Source organism: Scyliorhinus torazame, chromosome 20 (genome assembly GCF_047496885.1).
Source record: "Scyliorhinus torazame isolate Kashiwa2021f chromosome 20, sScyTor2.1, whole genome shotgun sequence".
NCBI classification, from domain to species: Eukaryota; Metazoa; Chordata; class Chondrichthyes; order Carcharhiniformes; family Scyliorhinidae; genus Scyliorhinus; species Scyliorhinus torazame.
This window is the reverse complement of record NC_092726.1, coordinates 41,247,625-41,270,552: the sequence shown is the minus strand read 5'-3', so window position 1 is coordinate 41,270,552 and position 22,928 is coordinate 41,247,625. Positions and strand designations below refer to the sequence as shown.

The 22,928-nt window shown below is 52.5% G+C and overlaps 5 non-coding genes and 2 pseudogenes across 5 annotated transcripts; all 7 read right to left on the bottom strand.

Annotated features, from left to right (window-relative positions):
- Positions 1–4,920: 4,920 nt before the first annotated feature.
- Positions 4,921–5,111, bottom strand: LOC140397826 (U2 spliceosomal RNA). The gene has a single exon (XR_011937253.1). It is a non-coding gene; the product is annotated as a U2 spliceosomal RNA (small nuclear RNA).
- A 785-nt stretch (positions 5,112–5,896) lies between these two features.
- On the bottom strand, positions 5,897–6,087 carry LOC140397564 (U2 spliceosomal RNA). The gene has a single exon (XR_011936998.1). It is a non-coding gene; the product is annotated as a U2 spliceosomal RNA (small nuclear RNA).
- Positions 6,088–6,872: 785 nt separating this feature from the next.
- LOC140397772 (U2 spliceosomal RNA) lies at positions 6,873–7,063 on the bottom strand. Its single transcript, XR_011937201.1, has one exon. It is a non-coding gene; the product is annotated as a U2 spliceosomal RNA (small nuclear RNA).
- Positions 7,064–7,848: 785 nt separating this feature from the next.
- On the bottom strand, positions 7,849–8,039 carry LOC140397467 (U2 spliceosomal RNA). The gene has a single exon (XR_011936904.1). It is a non-coding gene; the product is annotated as a U2 spliceosomal RNA (small nuclear RNA).
- A 784-nt stretch (positions 8,040–8,823) lies between these two features.
- On the bottom strand, positions 8,824–9,001 carry LOC140397218 (U2 spliceosomal RNA; annotated as a pseudogene).
- Positions 9,002–15,147: 6,146 nt separating this feature from the next.
- Positions 15,148–15,320, bottom strand: LOC140397407 (U2 spliceosomal RNA; annotated as a pseudogene).
- Positions 15,321–21,397: 6,077 nt separating this feature from the next.
- LOC140397301 (U2 spliceosomal RNA) lies at positions 21,398–21,579 on the bottom strand. Its single transcript, XR_011936806.1, has one exon. It is a non-coding gene; the product is annotated as a U2 spliceosomal RNA (small nuclear RNA).
- Positions 21,580–22,928: the final 1,349 nt, after the last annotated feature.

Genomic DNA, 22,928 nt, shown 5'->3' with positions numbered 1-22,928 from the left:
TTATGGGCCAGACCTGCGCCACGTACAGTAGCACCGAGAGTACCTCACACCTGATGACCAGGGTTTTGCCCGCAATGGAGAGGGAGCGTTGCTCCCACCAGCCCAGTTTCTGTCTTACCTTTCCTATGCGCTCCTCCCAGTTTTTGGTGCACGCCCCAGCAGCTCCGAACCATATCCCCAGCACCTTCAGGTAATCGGACCTGACAGTGAAGGGGACAAAGGACCGGTCGGCCCAGTTCCCAAAGAACATGGCCTCGCTCTTGCCCCGGTTTACCTTGGCTCCAGAGGCCAGTTCAAACTGGTCGCAGGTGGTTAAGAGCCTGCGTACAGACGCAGGATCCGAGCAGAAGACGGCAACGTCGTCCATGTACAGGGAGGCCTTGACTTGCATGCCTCCACTGCCTGGGATCGTCACTCCTCTTATACCCGGATCCCTCCTGATGGACTCGGCAAAAGGTTCTATGCAGCACACAAAAAGGGCAGAGGAGAGAGGGCAGCCCTGCCTGACTCCAGATCTGATCTGGAACTTTTCTGATTCCCACCCATTGATTGAGACTGCGCTATAGATGTTTGTGTAGAGCAGTTTGATCCAATTGCGAATTCCCTCCCCAAACCCCATTTTGGAGAGCACATCCATCATGTAGGTGTGCGATATTCTGTCAAAAGCCTTCTCCTGGTCAAGGCTGATGAGGCAAGTGTCCACCCCCCTGTCCTGCACGTAGGCGATCGTATCCCTGAGTAGCGCGAGGCTATCAGAGATCTTCCTGCCGGGTACAGCACAGGTCTGGTCAGGGTGGATCACCGACTCCAGAGCAGACCTGACCCGATTGGCGATGACCTTTGCTAGAATTTTGTAGTCCACATTCAACAGTGAAATGGGTCGCCAATTTCGAATTTCTTCCCTTTCCCCCTTCTGTTTGTAGATGAGGGTGATGATGCCTTTCCTCATGGACTCTGACATGCTGCCTTCCAGAAGCATACTCTCGTACACTTCCAGCAGGTCTGGGCCCATCCAGTCCCACAGAGCCGAATACAACTCAACCGGTAAGCCGTCGCTTCCGGGAGTTTTACTCGTCTCGAAGGACTTGGCGGCCTTTGTCAGCTCGTCCAGAGTTAGTGGTTTGTCCAGGTTTTCCAGCTCGCTGTCGCCTATGACCTCCGTGATAGTCGACAGGAAAGTCTGGGAAACAGTGCTATCTGTTGGCTTCAGGTCATACAGTCCGGCATAAAAGGATTGGCTGATCCTCAGGATGTCAGACTGCGATGACTTTTCAGAGCCATCTTCTTCCTTCAGGCTGCTGATCACAGAGGTGTCTCTGTGCACCTTTTGGAAGAAGAAGCGTGAGCACTTTTCGTCCTGCTCCACGGAGCGGACTCTGGAACGGAAGATAACCTTGGAGGCCTCCGAGGTGTAGAGCGAGGCTTGCTGGCTCTTCACCTCTTGGAGATCCTCCTTGACATCCACCCCCATCGACTGCAGCTGGAGCAAATTTTGCATACTTTTCTGGAGCCTGGACATGACCCCTCGTCTCTCTCTCACCTTTTGAACGCCCTTGAGGATGAAAAACCTCTTGATATTCCCCTTGATTGCTTCCCACCAGAGATGTGGGGCCTCAAAGAGGGGTTTCACGGTTCTCCAACCTTTGTAATCCCTCCTGAGTTCCTCGATGTTCTCAGGGGTCAGCAGTTTTACATTTAGCTTCCACGTCCCCCTGCCTACCCCCTGGTCTTCCTGCAGGTGGCAGTCGGCCAGTAGGAGGCAGTGGTCAGAGAAGAACACCGGCGTTACGTCGGTGGACCTGACCGTGAAAGCTCGGGACACAAAAAAGAAGTCTATCCTGGAGCGGACGGACCCGTCTGGCCGTGACCATGTGTATCTACGCTGCGCGCCGTCTGCAGGGTTGCTGCAGACGTCGAGCAGCTTGGCGTCTTTTACCGTTTCCATCAGGAGTCTGGACGTAGCGTCTAGTTTGCTGTCGGCTTTGCTGGATCGTCCAGCCGCATCGATGATGCAGTTGAAGTCACCACCCAGGATGACCGGCTTGGAGGTGGCCAACAGCAGTGGGAGTTGCTGAAGAACTGCCAGCCGCTCACTTTTTACGGCCGGGGCGTACACATTAATAAGTCTGAGAGGGGTGTTCTTGTATTTCACGTCTGCTACGAGGAGGCGCCCGCCCACCACCTCCTTAACGTCGGAGATGGTGAAGTTGCCTCCCCGCAGCAGAATACCCAGGCCGGAGGAGCGGCAGTCGTTTCCTCCTGACCAGATGGATGGCCCGTGGGACCACCAGCTCGACCAGCGCCTGTAGTTGCTGAGGTGCGGAATTCCGCACTCCTGCAGGAACAGTAGGTCAGCTTTTACATTTGCCAAATAGTTGAGTGTGGCTACACACCGCGAAGTATCTTTGATGCTTCGCACATTTATGGATGCAATTTTTAAACCCATTTTAAAAAAGATAGATTTACCAGTCTCAAGAGTCCAGAGTCTATACAGTTGGCTGTTCCAGCTGTTCGATGTTCCCCAGCATGCCGGTGGTGCTCGCAAACTTTAGCACAGTTGCAGGGCTGAGAAAACTGTTCTGGTCCGTACTGGCCCCGTGATTTGGATGCAGATGCATTGGGGGGGTGGTGTAGCCCTGGGGTTCGTCGTGGTGGTCAGTAGGTGTTGGGGTTGCAGGCCGGTCTTCACCTGGGTTGTTGCTGCTCGTTGCTATCGGGGGTTGGTCTGTGACCTTGTTTTCTTCCCGGTCGGTGGTCTGGGGGGTCTGTGCCTTCCGTTCCCCGTTGGTGCTTTGCCTCTTTATCTGAGGCCGATTCTTGTCCTGTTTTCCCTCATCGGATGAGGTGTCGGCACTAAGTGCGCCGGCTGAGAGGTGTCGCTTTTTGCCACTACCCCTCAGAGGGTTCTTCAGTTTGTTTTTTTGTTTCCTCTTACGTTTGTCCCTGTTCACGGTTTCCCAGGGCTCTTTATTCTTTGTCCCATCCTCTTCCTCTTCCATTGAGTGTTCCTCATCAGATGGGGCTGGGGTTGGGTTGTCAGGAGGTGCTGGGGCCTCCTCTTTTTGTTGGGGGCCCTTCTGTTGCTTTTCCTCATTCTGAACCGTGGTGTCTTTTTCGGTGGAGGGTGTATGCACCTCCTCTCTGGTCGCCTTTTTAACTCCGCTGCTGATGATTTCAGCGTATGTCGCCCCGCGTTTCGGGCAGGCCCTGTAAAGATGGCCGGCCTCCCCACACAGGTTGCAGCACTTGTCTTCTTTGCAGTCCTTAGTCATGTGTCCCTCCTGCCTGCAGTTCTTGCAGAAGGTCACACTGCAGTTTGCGGCAACATGCCCCGTTTTGCCACAGGTGTGGCATACACGTGGCTGTCCCACGTAGTAGAGGTAGCCACGATTTACTCCAATAGCGAAATTGGAGGGGGGATGCAGGATGGCTCCGTTGCTGTCCGTTCTTAGGGTCACCTTGACCTGGTGCTCACTTGTCCAGATGCCGAAGGTGTCTTTCACTTGCACGCTGTCACTTTTCAGCTCAGCGTACCTGGCGAGGAACGTGAGCACATCAGATACAGGGACGTGGGGGTTGTACGTGTGCAGTGTAACAACCCGATTTCGCTGTGCCGGTAGCGTAAACAGAGGTTCCGCAGTCAGGATCGACAAGGGACTCTGGTTACCTTTTTCCTTGAAGACGTTCAAGAATTTGATGCACGCTGCGACGCTCTTGAAGGTGACATCAAAGAAACCATTCTTGGGGAAGTTTTGCAAGCAGAAGATCTCTGTTGCTTTAAACCCACAGCACTCGAGCAGCACCTTCTTCACGAAGTGTTTCCGGTCCAAAGGTGACTCTCCATCCGTTTTCTTCACTGTGACTCGGACAGTGTTTCGCACGCCCCAGCCTGGTGGTCGGGATGCAGCTGCATCCATAGCTCGTACGTTGGGTGTGAAACTGTATCGGCGTTAGGCCTAAACCCGAGGTTTAGGCCAGCATGTAGATCCACCAATAGCAGCCAAGCTCCAAACGTTTCTTCTTTGACGACTTCAATCCCTCCGAGTTCTCCAATCCACGATCGTCATCGAAATCCTCAGCTTCCCTCGATCAAATGAGACTACACTTGATCTTAGCCAAAAGGCCGAGAAGCGATAGCCCATATTTTCCTGCAATGGCTCTTGTCCTCCTCGTCCACCGACATTCAGGTGCACCTTGCTGCGCTCGACTGCGCTTTGGAACTTTTAGTCTACGCTCACTGTTGGTCAAGAAACCTCCAGCTTGGCCGAGCACGGTGGAGCCTGTGCATGCAGAACCAGTAAAACACAACACGAAGACATCGTCTGGCAAGCCGTCCCCTGTCGTCACCAGATGAAATGGAGACGCTGTGAAGGCCCAGTGACACCCAACAGAGGGAGTCGAAGTAATCTCCACCTTTGCCGAACAAAGGGCAATCCGTGCAAACAGCAAGTACTGGCGGAATCCAACAGAGGGCAATGTCTAGTCTCCCTGAGCTCCACCCTGGCGTGTTGGTCGTGGAGTCAGGAGAACGAAAAGAGACGCCGTGAAGGTGTACCTACATCCAAACAGGATGCCGTTCAGTCTGTCGCCACACTTCCCCGTTGTGCAGGATGAAGGGATGTGGTAACTGAAGTGAGGAGAAGGCAAGTCGGCATCCGAGGGTGAAGGTGAGTGGCCTGTAAAAAGCAGCAGGAAATCTGTGTGGCATATCAGCTGAAAACGGAGCCAGGCTGCCGCAAGTCCGCGAGTCCATCGGCTCGCAACATTCGTGCACGAAGCTCCCGCCAGCAGAAAAGCTAGCAATGCTTTGGAGCTTGAAATGCCTTAAATTGGTCAGGATGAGGCAACTGGATAACAAAGAAAAGGGGTAGCCAGGTTTTGCGGCATTTTCTGCTTTTATACATTTTCGCCCCAAAGCAGGGTGAAAGCACCATTCCTGGAAGCACTGCAAGACCAGGTTGATGCGTGGAGCGGAAGTAGCAAACCCCTGAACCATCTCCGACTCGTAAAAATCAATTTAATATTCGGTCCCCAGATTGAGGACATAGCAGATATTCAACTGATAAGAACAGATACTACACTTGATCTGAGCCAAAAGGCCGAGAAGCGATAGCCCATATTTTCCGGCAATGGCTCTTGTCCTCCTCGTCCACCGACATTCAGGTGCACCTTGCTGCGCTCGACTGTGCTTTGGAACTGTTAGTCTACGCTCACTGTTGGTCAAGAAACCTCCAGCTTGGCCGAGCACGGTGGAGTCTGTGCATGCAGAACCAGTAAAACACAACACGAAGACATCGTCTGGCAAGCCGTCCCCTGTCGTCACCAGATGAAATGGAGACGCTGTGAAGGCCCAGTGACATCCAACGGAGGGAGTCGAAGTAATCTCCACCTTTGCCGAACAAAGGGCAATCCGTGCAAACAGCAAGTACTGGCGGAATCCAACAGAGGGCAATGTCTAGTCTCCCTGAGCTCCACCCTGGCGTGTTGGTCGTGGAGTCAGGAGAACTAAAAGAGACGCCGTGAAGGTATACCTACATCCAAACAGGATGCCGTTCAGTCTGTCGCCACACTATCCCGTTGTGCAGGATGAAGGGATGTGGTAACTGAAGTGAGGAGAAGGCAAGTCGGCATCCGAGGGTGAAGGTGAGTGGCCTGTAAAAAGCAGCAGGAAATCTGTGTGGCATATCAGCTGAAAACGGAGCCTGGCTGCCGCGAGTCCGCGAGTCCATCGGCTCGCAACATTCGTGCACGAAGCTCCCGCCAGCAGAAAAGCTAGCAATGCTTTGGAGCTTGAAATGCCTTAAATTGGTCAGGATGAGGCAACTGGATAACAAAGAAAAGGGGTAGTCAGGTTTTGCGGCATTTTCTGCTTTTATACATTTTCGCCCCAAAGCAGGGTGAAGGCACCATTCCTGGAAGCACTGCAAGACCAGGTTGATGCGTGGCGCGGAAGGAGCTAGCCCCTGAACCATCTCCGAGTCCTAAAAATCAATTTAATATTCGGTCCCCAGATTGAGGACATATCAGATATTAAACTGATAAGAACAGATACTACACTTGATCTGAGCCAAAAGGCCGAGAAGCGATAGCCCATATTTTCCTGCAATGGCTCTTGTCCTCCTCGTCCACCGACATTCAGGTGCACCTTGCTGCGCTCGACTGCGCTTTGGAACTTTTAGTCTACGCTCACTGTTGGTCAAGAAACCTCCAGCTTGGCCGAGCACGGTGGAGCCTGTGCATGCAGAACCAGTAAAACACAACACGAAGACATCGTCTGGCAAGCCGTCCCCTGTCGTCACCAGATGAAATGGAGACGCTGTGAAGGCCCAGTGACACCCAACAGAGGGAGTCGAAGTAATCTCCACCTTTGCCGAACAAAGGGCAATCCGTGCAAACAGCAAGTACTGGCGGAATCCAACAGAGGGCAATGTCTAGTCTCCCTGAGCTCCACCCTGGCGTGTTGGTCGTGGAGTCAGGAGAACGAAAAGAGACGCCGTGAAGGTGTACCTACATCCAAACAGGATGCCGTTCAGTCTGTCGCCACACTTCCCCGTTGTGCAGGATGAAGGGATGTGGTAACTGAAGTGAGGAGAAGGCAAGTCGGCATCCGAGGGTGAAGGTGAGTGGCCTGTAAAAAGCAGCAGGAAATCTGTGTGGCATATCAGCTGAAAACGGAGCCAGGCTGCCGCAAGTCCGCGAGTCCATCGGCTCGCAACATTCGTGCACGAAGCTCCCGCCAGCAGAAAAGCTAGCAATGCTTTGGAGCTTGAAATGCCTTAAATTGGTCAGGATGAGGCAACTGGATAACAAAGAAAAGGGGTAGCCAGGTTTTGCGGCATTTTCTGCTTTTATACATTTTCGCCCCAAAGCAGGGTGAAAGCACCATTCCTGGAAGCACTGCAAGACCAGGTTGATGCGTGGAGCGGAAGTAGCAAACCCCTGAACCATCTCCGACTCGTAAAAATCAATTTAATATTCGGTCCCCAGATTGAGGACATAGCAGATATTAAACTGATAAGAACAGATACTACACTTGATCTGAGCCAAAAGGCCGAGAAGCGATAACCCATATTTTCCGGCAATGGCTCTTGTCCTCCTCGTCCACCGACATTCAGGTGCACCTTGCTGCGCTCGACTGTGCTTTGGAACTGTTAGTCTACGCTCACTGTTGGTCAAGAAACCTCCAGCTTGGCCGAGCACGGTGGAGTCTGTGCATGCAGAACCAGTAAAACACAACACGAAGACATCGTCTGGCAAGCCGTCCCCTGTCGTCACCAGATGAAATGGAGACGCTGTGAAGGCCCAGTGACATCCAACGGAGGGAGTCGAAGTAATCTCCACCTTTGCCGAACAAAGGGCAATCCGTGCAAACAGCAAGTACTGGCGGAATCCAACAGAGGGCAATGTCTAGTCTCCCTGAGCTCCACCCTGGCGTGTTGGTCGTGGAGTCAGGAGAACTAAAAGAGACGCCGTGAAGGTATACCTACATCCAAACAGGATGCCGTTCAGTCTGTCGCCACACTATCCCGTTGTGCAGGATGAAGGGATGTGGTAACTGAAGTGAGGAGAAGGCAAGTCGGCATCCGAGGGTGAAGGTGAGTGGCCTGTAAAAAGCAGCAGGAAATCTGTGTGGCATATCAGCTGAAAACGGAGCCTGGCTGCCGCGAGTCAGCGAGTCCATCGGCTCGCAACATTCGTGCACGAAGCTCCCGCCAGCAGAAAAGCTAGCAATGCTTTGGAGCTTGAAATGCCTTAAATTGGTCAGGATGAGGCAACTGAATAACAAAGAAAAGGGGTAGTCAGGTTTTGCGGCATTTTCTGCTTTTATACATTTTCGCCCTAAAGCAGGGTGAAGGCACCATTCCTGGAAGCACTGCAAGACCAGGTTGATGCGTGGAGCGGAAGGAGCTAGCCCCTGAACCATCTCCGAGTCCTAAAAATCAATTTAATATTCGGTCCCCAGATTGAGGACATATCAGATATTAAACTGATAAGAACAGATACTACACTTGATCTGAGCCAAAAGGCCGAGAAGCGATAGCCCATATTTTCCGGCAATGGCTCTTGTCCTCCTCGTCCACCGACATTCAGGTGCACCTTGCTGCGCTCGACTGTGCTTTGGAACTTTTAGTCTACGCTCACTGTTGGTCAAGAAACCTCCAGCTTGGCCGAGCACGGTGGCGTCTGTGCATGCAGAACCAGTAAAACACAACACGAAGACATCGTCTGGCAAGCCGCCCCTGTCGTCACCAGATGAAATAGAGACGCTGTGAAGGCCCAGTGAGACCCAACAGAGCGAGTCGAAGTAATCTCCACCTTTGCCGAACAAAGGGCAATCCGTGCAAACAGCAAGTACTGGCGGAATCCAACAGAGGGCAATGTCTAGTCTCCCTGAGCTCCACCCTGGCGTGTTGGTCGTGGAGTCAGGAGAACTAAAAGAGACGCCGTGAAGGTATACCTACATCCAAACAGGATGCCGTTCAGTCTGTCGCCACACTATCCCGTTGTGCAGGATGAAGGGATGTGGTAACTGAAGTGAGGAGAAGGCAAGTCGGCATCCGAGGGTGAGGGTGAGTGGCCTGTAAAAAGCAGCAGGAAATCTGTGCGGCATATCAGCTGAAAACGGAGCCTGGCTGCCGAAAGTCCTCGAGTCCATCGGCTCGCAACATAAGTGCACGAAGCTCCCGCCAGCAGAAAAGCTAGCAATGCTTTGGAACTTGAAATGCTTTAAATTGGTCAGGATGAGGCAACTTGTCAACAAAGAAAAGGGGTAGGCAGGTCTTGCGGCATTTTCTGCTTTTATACATTTTCGCCCCAAAGCAGGGTGAAGGCACCATTCCTGGAAGCACTTCAAGACCAGGTTGATGCGTGGAGCGGAAGGAGCAAGCCCCTGAACCATCTCCGACTCCTAAAAATCAATTTAATATTCGGTCCCCAGATTGAGGACATATCAGATATTAAACTGATAAGAACAGATTTTTTTTTTTATTCAAAAAAATATACTTTATTCATAAAAATTTATCATGAGCGTTACAGAAACATTTCAAATTGTCTTGACTGTACATTTCCGGCAGGGTTACATGTTGCCTTGACTTTCTTCCATTCAATTTTGATATTGTCGTACACATATCACTCTTTACATTACCATTCCTTCTTAAATATTTACAGTGGCATGTTTGTTTTATACATTGGAGTGTTGATTGCCCAGACCGAGGGGCTTTACACTGTTACGCGCCCCTCGGTGTACATTTGCTGGAAAGACTTTACACTGTGGTCTTTCCCCATTGCGCCTTGGCGGCAGCTGCCCCAAGCTTGAGTGCGTCCCTCAGCACGTAGTCCTGGACCTTGGAATGTGCCAGTCTGCAACACTCGGTCGAGGACAATTCTTTGCACTGGAAGATCAGCAAGTTTCGGGCAGACCAAAGAGCGTCTTTTACCGAGTTGATGACCTTCCAGCAGCAGTTGATATTTGTCTCGGTGTGTGTCCCTGGAAACAGTCCGTAGAGCACAGAGTCCTGTGTCACAGATCTGTTTGGGATAAACCTTGACAGATACCACTGCATCTCTCTCCAGACCTTCTTTGCAAAGGCACATTCCACAAGGAGGTGTGTAACCGTCTCATTTCCCCCACAGCCACTCCGAGGGCAGCGTGCATTGGTGCAGAGCCTTCGGGTGTGCATGAAGAATCTGACAGGGAGGGCCCTTCTCACCACCAGCCAAGCTAGGTCTTGGTGCTTGTTTGAAAGTTCTGGTGATGAGGCGTTCTGCCAGATGACTCTGGCAGTCTGCTCAGGGAACCATCCAACGTCCTCCACGGTCTCCTTTTCCCTGAGGGCCTCGAGGACATTACGTGCTGACCACTGCTTCATTGCCTTGTGGTCAAAGGTGTTTTTCTTCAAAAACTTTTCCACGAAGGACAGGTGGTACGGTACGGTCCAACTACTTGGAGCGTTCCGCGGCAATGAGGCCAGGCCCATCCTTCGCAACACCGGGGACAGGTAGAACCTCAGTATGTAGTGACACTTGGTGTTTGCATACTGGGGGTCCACGCACAGCTTGATGCAGCTGGACACAAAGGTGGCCAGCAGGATGAGGGAGGCGTTGGGTACGTTCCGCCCTCCCTTCTCCAGAGGTTTGTACATGGTGTCCCTTCGGACACGGTCCATCTTGGATCGCCAGATAAATTTGAAGATGGCCCGGGTGACTGCTGTGGCGTAGGGTCGGGTTATGGGCCAGACCTGCGCCACGTACAGTAGCACCGAGAGTACCTCACACCTGATGACCAGGGTTTTACCCGCAATGGAGAGGGAGCGTTGCTCCCACCAGCCCAGTTTCTGTCTTACCTTTCCTATGCGCTCCTCCCAGTTTTTGGTGCACGCCCCAGCAGCTCCGAACCATATCCCCAGCACCTTCAGGTAATCGGACCTGACAGTGAAGGGGACAAAGGACCGGTCGGCCCAGTTCCCAAAGAACATGGCCTCGCTCTTGCCCCGGTTTACCTTGGCTCCAGAGGCCAGTTCAAACTGGTCGCAGGTGGTCAAGAGCCTGCGTACAGACGCAGGATCCGAGCAGAAGACGGCAACGTCGTCCATGTACAGGGAGGCCTTGACTTGCATGCCTCCACTGCCTGGGATCGTCACTCCTCTTATCCCCGGATCCCTCCTGATGGACTCGGCAAAAGGTTCTATGCAGCACACAAAAAGGGCAGAGGAGAGAGGGCAGCCCTGCCTGACTCCAGATCTGATCTGGAACTTTTCTGATTCCCACCCATTGATTGAGACTGCGCTATAGATGTTTGTGTAGAGCAGTTTGATCCAATTGCGAATTCCCTCCCCAAACCCCATTTTGGAGAGCACATCCATCATGTAGGTGTGCGATATTCTGTCAAAAGCCTTCTCCTGGTCAAGGCTGATGAGGCAAGTGTCCACCCCCCTGTCCTGCACGTAGGCGATCGTATCCCTGAGTAGCGCGAGGCTATCAGAGATCTTCCTGCCGGGTACAGCACAGGTCTGGTCAGGGTGGATCACCGACTCCAGAGCAGACCTGACCCGATTGGCGATGACCTTTGCTAGAATTTTGTAGTCCACATTCAACAGTGAAATGGGTCGCCAATTTCGAATTTCTTCCCTTTCCCCCTTCTGCTTGTAGATGAGGGTGATGATGCCTTTCCTCATGGACTCTGACATGCTGCCTTCCAGAAGCATACTCTCGTACACTTCCAGCAGGTCTGGGCCCATCCAGTCCCACAGAGCCGAATACAACTCAACCGGTAAGCCGTCGCTTCCGGGCGTTTTACTCGTCTCGAAGGACTTGGCGGCCTTTGTCAGCTCGTCCAGAGTTAGTGGTTTGTCCAGGTTTTCCAGCTCGCTGTCGCCTATGACCTCCGTGATAGTCGACAGGAAGGTCTGGGAAACAGTGCTATCTGTTGGCTTCAGGTCATACAGTCCGGCATAAAAGGATTGGCTGATCCTCAGGATGTCAGACTGCGATGACATTTCAGAGCCATCTTCTTCCTTCAGGCTGCTGATCACAGAGGTCTCTCTGTGCACCTTTTGGAAGAAGAAGCGTGAGCACTTTTCGTCCTGCTCCACGGAGCGGACTCTGGAACGGAAGATAACCTTGGAGGCCTCCGAGGTGTAGAGCGAGGCTTGCTGGCTCTTCACCTCTTGGAGATCGTCCTTGACATCCACCCCCATCGACTGCAGCTGGGGCAAATTTTGCGTACTGTTCTGGAGCCTGGACATGACCCCTCGTCTCTCTCTCACCTTTTGAACGCCCTTGAGGATGAAAAACCTCTTGATATTCCCCTTGATTGCTTCCCACCAGAGATGTGGGGCCTCAAAGAGGGGTTTCACGGATCTCCAACCTTTGTAATGCCTCCTGAGTTCCTCGATGTTCTCAGGGGTCAGCAGTTTTACATTTAGCTTCCACGTCCCCCTGCCTACCCCCTGGTCTTCCTGCAGGTGGCAGTCGGCCAGTAGGAGGCAGTGGTCAGAGAAGAACACAGGCGTTACGTCGGTGGACCTGACCTTGAAAGCTCGGGACACAAAAAAGTAGTCTATCCTGGAGCGGACGGACCCGTCTGGCCGTGACCATGTGTATCTACGCTGCGCGCCGTCTGCAGGGTTGCTGCAGACGTCGAGCAGCTTGGCGTCTTTTACCGTTTCCATCAGGAGTCTGGACGTAGCGTCTAGTTTGCTGTCGGCTTTGCTGGATCGTCCAGCCGCATCGATGATGCAGTTGAAGTCACCACCCAGGATGACCGGCTTGGATGTGGCCAACAGCAGTGGGAGTTGCTGAAGAACTGCCAGCCGCTCACTTTTTACGGCCGGGGCGTACACATTAATAAGTCTGAGAGGGGTCTTTTTGTATTTCACGTCTGCTACGAGGAGGCGCCCGCCCACCACCTCCTTAACGTCGGAGATGGTGAAGTTGCCTCCCCGCAGCAGAATACCCAGGCCGGAGGAGCGGCAGTCGTTTCCTCCTGACCAGATGGATGGCCCGTGGGACCACCAGCTCGACCAGCGCCTGTAGTTGCTGAGGTGCGGAATTCCGCACTCCTGCAGGAACAGTAGGTCAGCTTTTACATTTGCCAAATAGTTGAGTGTGGCTACACACCGCGAAGTATCTTTGATGCTTCGCACATTTATGGATGCAATTTTTAAACCCATTATAAAAAGATAGATTTACCAGTCTCAAGAGTCCAGAGTCTATACAGTTGGCTGTTCCAGCTGTTGAATGTTCCCCAGCATGCCGGTGGTGCTCGCAAACTTTAGCACAGTTGCAGGGCTGAGAAAACTGTTCTGGTCCGTACTGGCCCCGTGATTTTGATGCAGAAGCATTGGGGGGGGGGGGGTGGTGTAGCCCTGGGGTTCGTCGTGGCAGTCAGTAGGTGTTGGGGTTGCAGGCCGGTCTTCACCTGGGTTGTTGCTGCTCGTTGCTATCGGGGGTTGGTCTGTGACCTTGTTTTCTTCCCGGTCGGTGGTCTGGGGGGTCTGTGCCTTCCGTTCCACGTTGGTGCTTTGCCTCTTTATCTGAGGCCGATTCTTGCCCTGTTTTCCCTCATCGGATGAGGTGTCGGCACTAAGTGCGCCGGCTGAGAGGTGTCGCTTTTTGCCACTACCCCTCAGGGGGTTCTTCAGTTTGTTTTTTTGTTTTCTCTTTCGTTTGTCCCTGTTCACGGTTTCCCAGGGCTCTTTATTCTTTGTCCCATCCTCTTCCTCTTCCATTGAGTGTTCCTAATTAGATGGGGCTGGGGTTGGGTTGTCAGGAGGTGCTGGGGCCTCCTCTTTTTGTTGGGGGCCCTTCTGTTGCTTTTCCTCATTCTGAACCATGGTGTCTTTTTCGGTGGAGGGTGTATGCACCTCCTCTCTGGTCGCCTTTTTGACTCCGCTGCTGATGATCTGTGCATATGTCGCCCCGCGTTTCGGGCAGGCCCTGTAAAGATGGCCGGCCTCCCCACACAGGTTGCAGCACTTGTCTTCCTTGCAGTCCTTAGTCATGTCTCCCTCCTGCCTGCAGTTCTTGCAGAAGGTCACACTGCAGTTTGCGGCAACATGCCCCGTTTTGCCACAGGTGTGGCATACTCGTGGCTGTCCCACGTAGTAGAGGTAGCCACGATTTACTCCAATAGCGAAATTGGAGGGGGGATGCAGGATGGCTCCGTTGCTGTCCGTTCTTAGGGTCACCTTGACCTGGTGCTCACTTGTCCAGATGCCGAAGGTGTCTTTCACTTGCACGCTGTCACTTTTCAGCTCAGCGTACCTGGCGAGGAACGTGAGCACATCAGACACAGAGACGTGGGGTTTGTACGTGTGCAGTGTAACAACCCGATTTCGCTGTGCCGGTAGCGTAAACAGAGGCTCCGCAGTCAGGATCGACAGGGGACTCTGGTTACCTTTTTCCTTGAAGACGTTCAAGAATTTGATGCACGCTGCGACGCTCTTGAAGGTGACATCAAAGAAACCATTCTTGGGGAAGTTTTGCAAGCAGAAGATCTCTGTTGCTTTAAACCCACAACACTCGAGCAGCACCCTCTTCACGAAGTGTTTCCGGTCCAAAGGTGACTTTCCCTCCGTTTTCTTTACTGTGACTCGGACAGTGTTTCGCATTCCCCAGCCTGGTGGTCGGGATGCAGCTGCATCCATAGCTCGTACGTTGGGTGTGAAACTGTATCGGCGTTCGGCCTAAACCCGAGGTTTAGGCCAGCATGTAGATCCTCCAATAGCAGCCAAGCTCCAAACGTTTCTTCTTTGACGTCTTCAATCCCTCCGAGTTCTCCAATCCACGATCGTCATCGAAATCCTCAGCTTCTCTCGATCAAATGAGACTACACTTGATCTTAGCCAAAAGGCCGAGAAGCGATAGCACATATTTTCCTGCAATGGCTCTTGTCCTCCTCGTCCACCGACATTCAGGTGCACCTTGCTGCGCTCGACTGTGCTTTGGAACTTTTAGTCTACGCTCACTGTTGGTCAAGAAACCTCCAGCTTGGCCGAGCACGGTGGAGTCTGTGCATGCGGAACCAGTAAAACACAACACGAAGACATCGTCTGGCAAGCCGTCCCCTGTCGTCACCAGATGAAATGGAGACGCTGTGAAGGCCCAGTGACACCCAACGGAGGGAGTCGAAGTAATCTCCACCTTTGCCGAACAAAGGGCAATCCGTGCAAGCAGCAAGTACTGGCGGAATCCAACAGAGGGCAATGTCTAGTCTCCCTGAGCTCCACCCTGGCGTTTTGGTCGTGGAGTCAGGAGAACGAAAAGAGACGCCGTGAAGGTGTACCTACATCCAAACAGGATGCCGTTCAGTCTGTCGCCACACTTCCCCGTTGTGCAGGATGAAGGGATGTGGTAACTGAAGTGAGGAGAAGGTAAGTCGGCATCCGAGGGTGAAGGTGAGAGGCCTGTAAAAAGCAGCAGGAAATCTGTGCGGCATATCAGCTGAAAACGGAGCCTGGCTGCCGCAAGTCCGCGAGTCCAACGGCTCGCAACATTCGTGCACGAAGCTCCCGCCAGCCGAAAAGCTAGCAATGCTTTGGAGCTTGAAATGCCTTGAATTGGTCAGAATGAGGCAACTGGACAACAGAGAAAAGGGGTAACTATATTGCGGCATTTTCGGCTTTTATACATTTTCGCCGCAAAGCGGGGGAGGGCACCATTCCTGGAAGCACTGCAAGACCAGGTTGATGCGTGGAGCGGAAGAAGCAAGCCCCTGAACCATCTCCGAGTCCGAAAAATCAATTTAATATTCGGTCCCCAGATTGAGGACATATCAGATATTAATCTGATTTTTTTTTTTTTTTTTTCCAAAAAAATATACTTTATTCATAAAAATGTATCATGAGCATTACAGAAACATTTCAAATTGTCTTGACTGTACATTTCCGGCAGGGTTACATGTTGCCTTGACTTTCTTCCATTCAATTTTGATATTGTCATACACATATCACTCTTTACATTACAATTCCTTCTTAAATATTTACAGTGCCAGTTTGTTTTGTACATTGGAGTGTTGGTTGCCCCGACCGAGGGGCTTTACACTGTTACCCGCCCCTCGGTGTACATTTGCTGGAAAGACTTTACACAGTGGTCTTTCCCCATTGCGCCTTGGCGGCAGCTGCCCCAAGCTTGAGTGCGTCCCTCAGCACGTAGTCCTGGACCTTGGAATGTGCCAGTCTGCAACACTCGGTCGAGGACAATTCTTTGCACTGGAAGATCAGCAAGTTTCGGGCAGACCAAAGAGCGTCTTTTACCGAGTTGATGACCTTCCAGCAGCAGTTGATATTTGTCTCGGTGTGTGTCCCTGGAAACAGTCCGTAGAGCACAGAGTCCTGTGTCACAGATCTGTTTGGGATAAACCTTGACAAATACCACTGCATCTCTCTCCAGACCTTCTTTGCAAAGGCACATTCCACAAGGAGGTGTGTGACCGTCTCATTTCCCCCAAAGCCACTCCGAGGGCAGCGTGCATTGGTGCAGAGCCTTCGGGTGTGCATGAAGAATCTGACAGGGAGGGCGCTTCTCACCACCAGCCAAGCTAGGTCTTGGTGCTTGTTTGAAAGTTCTGGTGATGAGGCGTTCTGCCAGATGACTCTGGCAGTCTGCTCAGGGAACCATCCAACGTCCTCCACGATCTCCTTTTCCCTGAGGGCCTCGAGGACATTACGTGCTGACCACTGCTTCATTGCCTTGTGGTCAAAGGTGTTTTTCTTCAAAAACTTTTCCACGAAAAACAGGTGGTACGGTACGGTCCAACTACTTGGAGCGTTCCGCGGCAATGAGGCCAGGCCCATCCTTCGTAACACCGGGGACAGGTAGGACCTCAGTATGTAGTGAAACTTGGTGTTTGCATACAGGGGGTCCACGCACAGCTTGATGCAGCTGGACACAAAGGTGGCCAACAGGATGAGGGAGGCGTTGGGTACGTTCCGCCCTCCCTCCTCCAGAGGTTTGTACATGGTGTCCCTTCGGACACGGTCCATCTTGGATCGCCAGATAAATTTGAAGATGGCCCGGGTGACTGCTGTGGCGTAGGGTCGGGTTATGGGCCAGACCTGCGTCACGTACAGTAGCACCGAGAGTACCTCACACCTGATGACCAGGGTTTTGCCCGCAATGGAGAGGGAGCGTTGCTCCCACCAGCCCAGTTTCTGTCTTACCTTTCCTATGCGCTCCTCCCAGTTTTTGGTGCACGCCCCAGCAGCTCCGAACCATATCCCCAGCACCTTCAGGTAATCTGACCTGACAGTGAAGGGGACAAAGGACCGGTCGGCCCAGTTCCCAAAGAACATGGCCTCGCTCTTGCCACGGTTTACCTTGGCTCCAGAGGCCAGTTCAAACTGGTCGCAGGTGGTCAAGAGCCTGCGCACAGACGCAGGATCCGAGCAGAAGACGGCAACGTCGTCCATGTACAGGGAGGCCTTGACTTGCATGCCTCCACTGCCTGGAATCGTCACTCCTCTTATGCCCGGATCCCTCCTGATGGACTCCGCAAAAAGTTCTATGCAGCACACAAAAAGGGCAGAGGAGAGAGGGCAGCCCTGCCTGACTCCAGATTTGATCTGGAACTTTTCTGATTCCCACCCATTGATTGAGACTGCGCTATAGATGTTTGTGTAGAGCAGTTTGATCCAATTGCGAATTCCCTCCCCAAACCCCATTTTGGAGAGCACATCCATCATGTAGGTGTGTGATATTCTGTCAAAAGCCTTCTCCTGGTCAAGGCTGATGAGGCAAGTGTCCACCCCCCTGTCCTGCACGTAGGCGATCGTATCCCTGAGTAGCGCGAGGCTATCAGAGATCTTCCTGCCGGGTACAACACAGGTCTGGTCAGGCTGGATCACCGACTCCAGAGCAGACCTGACCCGATTGGCTATGACCTTGGCTAGAATTTTGTAGTCCACATTCAACAGTGAAATGGGTCGCCAATTTCGAATTTCTTCCCTTTCCCCCTTCTGCTTGTAGATGAGGGTGATGATGCCTTTCCTCACGGATTCTGACATGCTGCCTTCCAGAAGCATACTCTCGTACACTTCCAGCAGGTCTGGGCCGATCCAGTCCCACAGAGCCGAATACAACTCAACCGGTAAGCCGTCGCTTCCGGGTGGTTTACTCGCCTCGAAGGACTTGGCGGCCTTTGTCAGCTCGTCCAGAGTTAGTGGTTTGTCCAGGTTTTCCAGCTCGCTGTCGCCTATGACCTCCGTGATAGTCGACAGGAAGGTCTGGGAAACAGGGCTATCTGTTGGCTTCAGGTCATAGAGTCCGGCATAAAAGGATTGGCTGATCCTCAGGATGTCAGACTGCGATGACTTTTCAGGGCCATCTTCTTCCTTCAGGCTGCTGATCGCAGATGTCTATCTGTGCACCTTTTGGAAGAAGAAGCGTGAGCACTTTTCGTCCTGCTCCACGGAGCGGAATCTGCAACGGAAGATAACCTTGGATGCCTCCGAGGTGTAGAGCGAGGCTTGCTGGCTCTTCACCTCTTGGAAATCCGCCTTGACATCCACCCCCATCGACTGCATGTCGAGCAAATTTTGCATACTTTTCTGGAGCCTGGACATGACCCCTCGTCTCTCCCTCACCTTTTGAACGCCCTTGAGGATGAAAAACCTCTTGATATTCCCCTTGATTGCTTCCCACCAGAGATGTGGGACCTCAAAGAGGGGTTTCACGGTTCTCCAACCTTTGTAATCCCTCCTGAGTTCCTCGATGTTCTCAGGGGTCAGCAGTTTTACATTTAGCTCCCATGTCCCCCTGCCTACCCCCTGGTCTTCCTGCAGGTGGCAGTCGGCCAGTAGGAGGCAGTGGTCAGAGAAGAACACCGGCGTTACGTCGGTGGACCTGACCGTGAAAGCTCGGGACACAAAAAAGAAGTCTATCCTGGAGCGGACGGACCCGTCTGGCCGTGACCATGTGTATCTACGCTGCGCGCCGTCTGCAGGGTTGCTGAAGACGTCGAGCAGCTTGGCGTCTTTTACCGTTTCCATCAGGAGTCTGGACGTAGCGTCTAGTTTGCTGTCGGCTTTGCTGGATCGTTCAGCCGCATCGATGATGCAGTTGAAGTCACCACCCAGGATGACCAGCTTGGAGGTGGGCAACAGCAGTGGGAGTTGCTGAAGGACTGCCAGCCGCTCACTTTTTACGGCCGGGGCGTACACATTAATAAGTCTGAGAGGGGTTTTTTGAAGTTGCCTCCCCGCAGCAGAATACCCAGGCCAGAGGAGCGGCAGTCGTTTCCTCATGACTAAATGGACCACCAACTCGACCAGCGCCTGTAGTTGCTGAGGTGCGGAATTCCGCACTCCTGCAGGAACAGTAGGTCAGCTTTTACAGTTGCCAAATAGTTGAGTGTGGCTACACACCGCGAAGTATCTTTGATGCTTCGAACATTTATGGATGCAATTTTTAAACCCATTATAACAAGGTAGATTTATCAGTCTCAAGAGTCCAGAGTCTATACAGTTGGCTGTTCCAGCTGTTGAATGTTGCCCAGCATGCCAGTGGTGCTCGCAAACTTTAGCACAGTTGCAGGGCTGAGAAAGCTGTTCTGGTCCGTCCTGGCCTCGTGGTTTTGATGCAGATGCATTGGGCGGGGGGGGGGGGTGTAGCCCTGGGGTTCGTCGTGGCAGTCAGTAGGTGTTGGGGTTGCAGGCCGGTCTTCAACTGGGTTGTTGCTGCTCGTTGCTATCGGGGGTTGGTCTGTGACCTTGTTTTCTTCCCGGTCGGTGGTCTGGGGTGTCTGTGCCTTCCGTCCCACGTTGGTGCTTTGCCTCTTTATTTGAGGCCGATTCTTGTCCTGTTTTCCCTCATCGGATGAGGTGTCGGCGCTAAGTGCGCCGGCTGAGAGGTGTCGCTTTTTGCCACTACCCCTCGGGGGGTTCTTCAGTTTGTTTTTTTGTTTTCTCTTTCGTTTGTCCCTGTTCACTGTTTCCCAGGGCTCTTTATTCTTTGTCCCATCCTCTCCCTCTTCCATTGAGTGTTCCTCATCAGATGGGGCTGGGGTTGGGTTGTCAGGAGGTGCTGGGGCCTCCTCTTTTTGTTGGGGGCCCTTCTGTTGCTTTTCCTCATTCTGAGCCGTGGTGTCTTTTTCGGTGGAGGGTGTATGCACCTCCTCTCTGGTCGCCTTTTTAACTCCGCTGCTGATGATTTGAGCGTATGTCGCCCCGCGTTTCGGGCAGGCCCTGTAAAGATGGCCGGCCTCCCCACACAGGTTTGCAGCACTTGTCTTCCTTGCAGTCCTTAGTCATGTGTCCCTCCTGCCTGCAGTTTTTGCAGAAGGTCACACTGCAGTTTGCGGCAACATGCCCCGTTTTGCCACAGGTGTGGCATACTCGTGGCTGTCCCACGTAGTAGAGGTAGCCACGATTTACTCCAATAGCGAAATTGGAGTGGGGATGCAGGATGGCTCCTTTGCTGTCCGTTCTTAGGGTCACCTTGACCTGGTGCTCACTTGTCCAGATGCCGAAGGTGTCTTTCACTTGCACGCTGTCACTTTTCAGCTCAGCGTACATGGCGAGGAACGTGAGCACATCAGACACAGGGACGTGGGGGTTGTACGTGTGCAGTGTAACAACCCGATTTCGCTGTGCCGGTAGCGTAAACAGAGGCTCCGCAGTCAGGATCGACAAGGGACTCTGATTACCTTTTTCCTTGAAGACGTTCAAGAATTTGATGCACGCTGCGACGCTCTTGAAGGTGACATCAAAGAAACCATTCTTGGGGAAGTTTTGCAAGCAGAAGATTTATGTTGCTTTAAACCCACAACACTCGAGCAGCACCCGCTTCACGAAGAGTATCCGATCCAAAGGTGACTCTCTTTCCGTTTTCTTCACTGTGACTCGGACAGTGTTTCGCACTCCCCAGCCTGGTGGTCGGGATGCAGCTGCATCCATAGCTCGTACGTTGGGTGTTAAACTGTATCGGCGTTAGGCCTAAACCAGAGGTTTAGGCCAGCATGTAGATACACCAATAGCAGCCAAGCTCCAAACATTTCCTCTTGGACAACTTCAATCCCTCCGAGTTCTCCAATCCGCGATCGACATCGAAATCCTCCGCTTCCTTCAATCAAATGAGACCACACTTGATCTTAGGCAAAAGACCGGGAAGCGATCGCCCATATTTTCTGGCAATGGCTCTTGTCCTCCTCGTCCACCGACATTCAGGTGCACCTTGCTGCGCTCGACTGTGCTTTGGAACTTTTAGTCTACGCTCACTGTTGGTCAAGAAACCGCCAGCTTGGCCGAGCACGGTGGAGTCTGTGCATGCAGAACCAGTAAAACACAACACGAAGACATCCTCTGGCAAGCCGTCCCCTGTCGTCACCAGATGAAATGGAGACGCTGTGAAGGCCCAGTGACACCCAACGGAGGGAGTCGAAGAAATCTCCACCTTTGCCGAACAAAGGGCAATCCGTGCAAGCAGCAAGTACTGGCGGAATCCAACAGAGGGCAATGTCTAGTCTCCCTGAGCTCCACCCTGGCGTGTTGGTCGTGGAGTCAGGAGAACGAAAAGAGACGCCGTGAAGGTGTACCTACATCCAAACAGGATGCCGTTCAGTCTGTCGCCACACTTCCCCGTTGTGCAGGATGAAGGGATGTGGTAACTGAAGTGAGGAGAAGGCAAGTCGGCATCCGAGGGTGAAGGTGAGTGGCCTGTAAAAAGCAGCAGGAAATCTGTGTGGCATATCAGCTGAAAACGGAGCCTGGCTGCCGCAAGTCCGCGAGTCCATTGGCTCGCAACATTCGTGCACGAAGCTCCCGCCAGCAGAAAAGCTAGCAATGCTTTGGAGCCTGAAAGGCCTTAAATTGGTCAGGATGAGACAACTGGACAAGAGAGAAAAGGGGAAGCCAGGTTTTGCGGCATTTTCTGCTTTTATACATTTTGCGCCCCAAAGCGGGGAGAGGGCACCATTCCTGGAAGCACTGCAAGACCAGGTTGATGCGTGGAGCGGAAGGAGCAAGCCCCTGAACCATCTCCGAGTCCTAAAAATCAATTTAATATTCGAACCCCAGATTGAGAACATATCAGATATTAAACTGACAAGAACAGATTTTTTTATTTTTTTTTTCAAAAAAATATACTTTATTCATAAAAATTTATCATGAGCATTACAGAAACATTTCAAGTTGTCTTGATGTACATTTCCGGCAGGGTTACATGTTGCCTTGACTTTCTTCCATTCAATTTTGATATTGTCATACACATATCACTCTTTACATTACAATTCCTTCTTAAATATTTACAGTGCCATGTTTGTTTTATACATTGGAGTGTTGGTTGCCCCGACCGAGGGGCTTTACACTGTTACCCGCCCCTCGGTGTACATTTGCTGGAAAGACTTTACACAGTGGTCTTTCCCCATTGCGCCTTGGCGGCAGCTGCCCCAAGCTTGAGTGCGTCCCTCAGCACGTAGTCCTGGACCTTGGAATGTGCCAGTCTGCAACACTCGGTCGAGGACAATTCTTTGCACTGGAAGATCAGCAAGTTTCGGGCAGACCAAAGAGCGTCTTTTACCGAGTTGATGACCTTCCAGCAGCAGTTGATATTTGTCTCGGTGTGTGTCCCTGGAAACAGTCCGTAGAGCACAGAGTCCTGTGTCACAGATCTGTTTGAGATAAACCTTGAGAAATACCACTGCATCTCTCTCCAGACCTTCTTTGCAAAGGCACATTCCACAAGGAGGTGGGTGACCGTCTCATTTCCCCCACAGCCACTCCGAGGGTAGCGTGCATTGGTGCAGAGCCTTCGGGTGTGCATGAAGAATCTGACAGGGAGGGCCCTTCTCACCACCAGCCAAGCTAGGTCTTGGTGCTTGTTTGAAAGTTCTGGTGATGAGGCGTTCTGCCAGATGACTCTGGCAGTCTGCTCAGGGAACCATCCAACGTCCTCCACGGTCTCCTTTTCCCTGAGGGCCTCGAGGACATTACGTGCTGACCACTGCTTCATTGCCTTGTGGTCAAAGGTGTTTTCCTTCAAAAACTTTTCCACAAAGGACAGGTGGTACGGTACGGTCAAACTACTTGGAGCGTTCCGCGGCAATGAGGCCAGGCCCATCCTTCGCAACACCGGGGACAGGTAGAACCTCAGTATGTAGTGACACTTGGTGTTTGCATACTGGGGGACCACGCACAGCTTGATCCAGCTGGACACAAAGGTGGCCAGCAGGATGAGGGAGGCGTTGGGTACGTTCCGCCCTCCCTTCTCCAGAGGTTTGTACATGGTGTCCCTTCGGACACGGTCCATCTTGGATCGCCAGATAAATTTGAAGATGGCCCGGGTGACTGCTGTGGCGTAGGGTCGGGTTATGGGCCAGACCTGCGCCACGTACAGTAGCACCGAGAGTACCTCACACCTGATGACCAGGGTTTTGCCCGCAATGGAGAGGGAGCGTTGCTCCCACCAGCCCAGTTTCTGTCTTACCTTTCCTA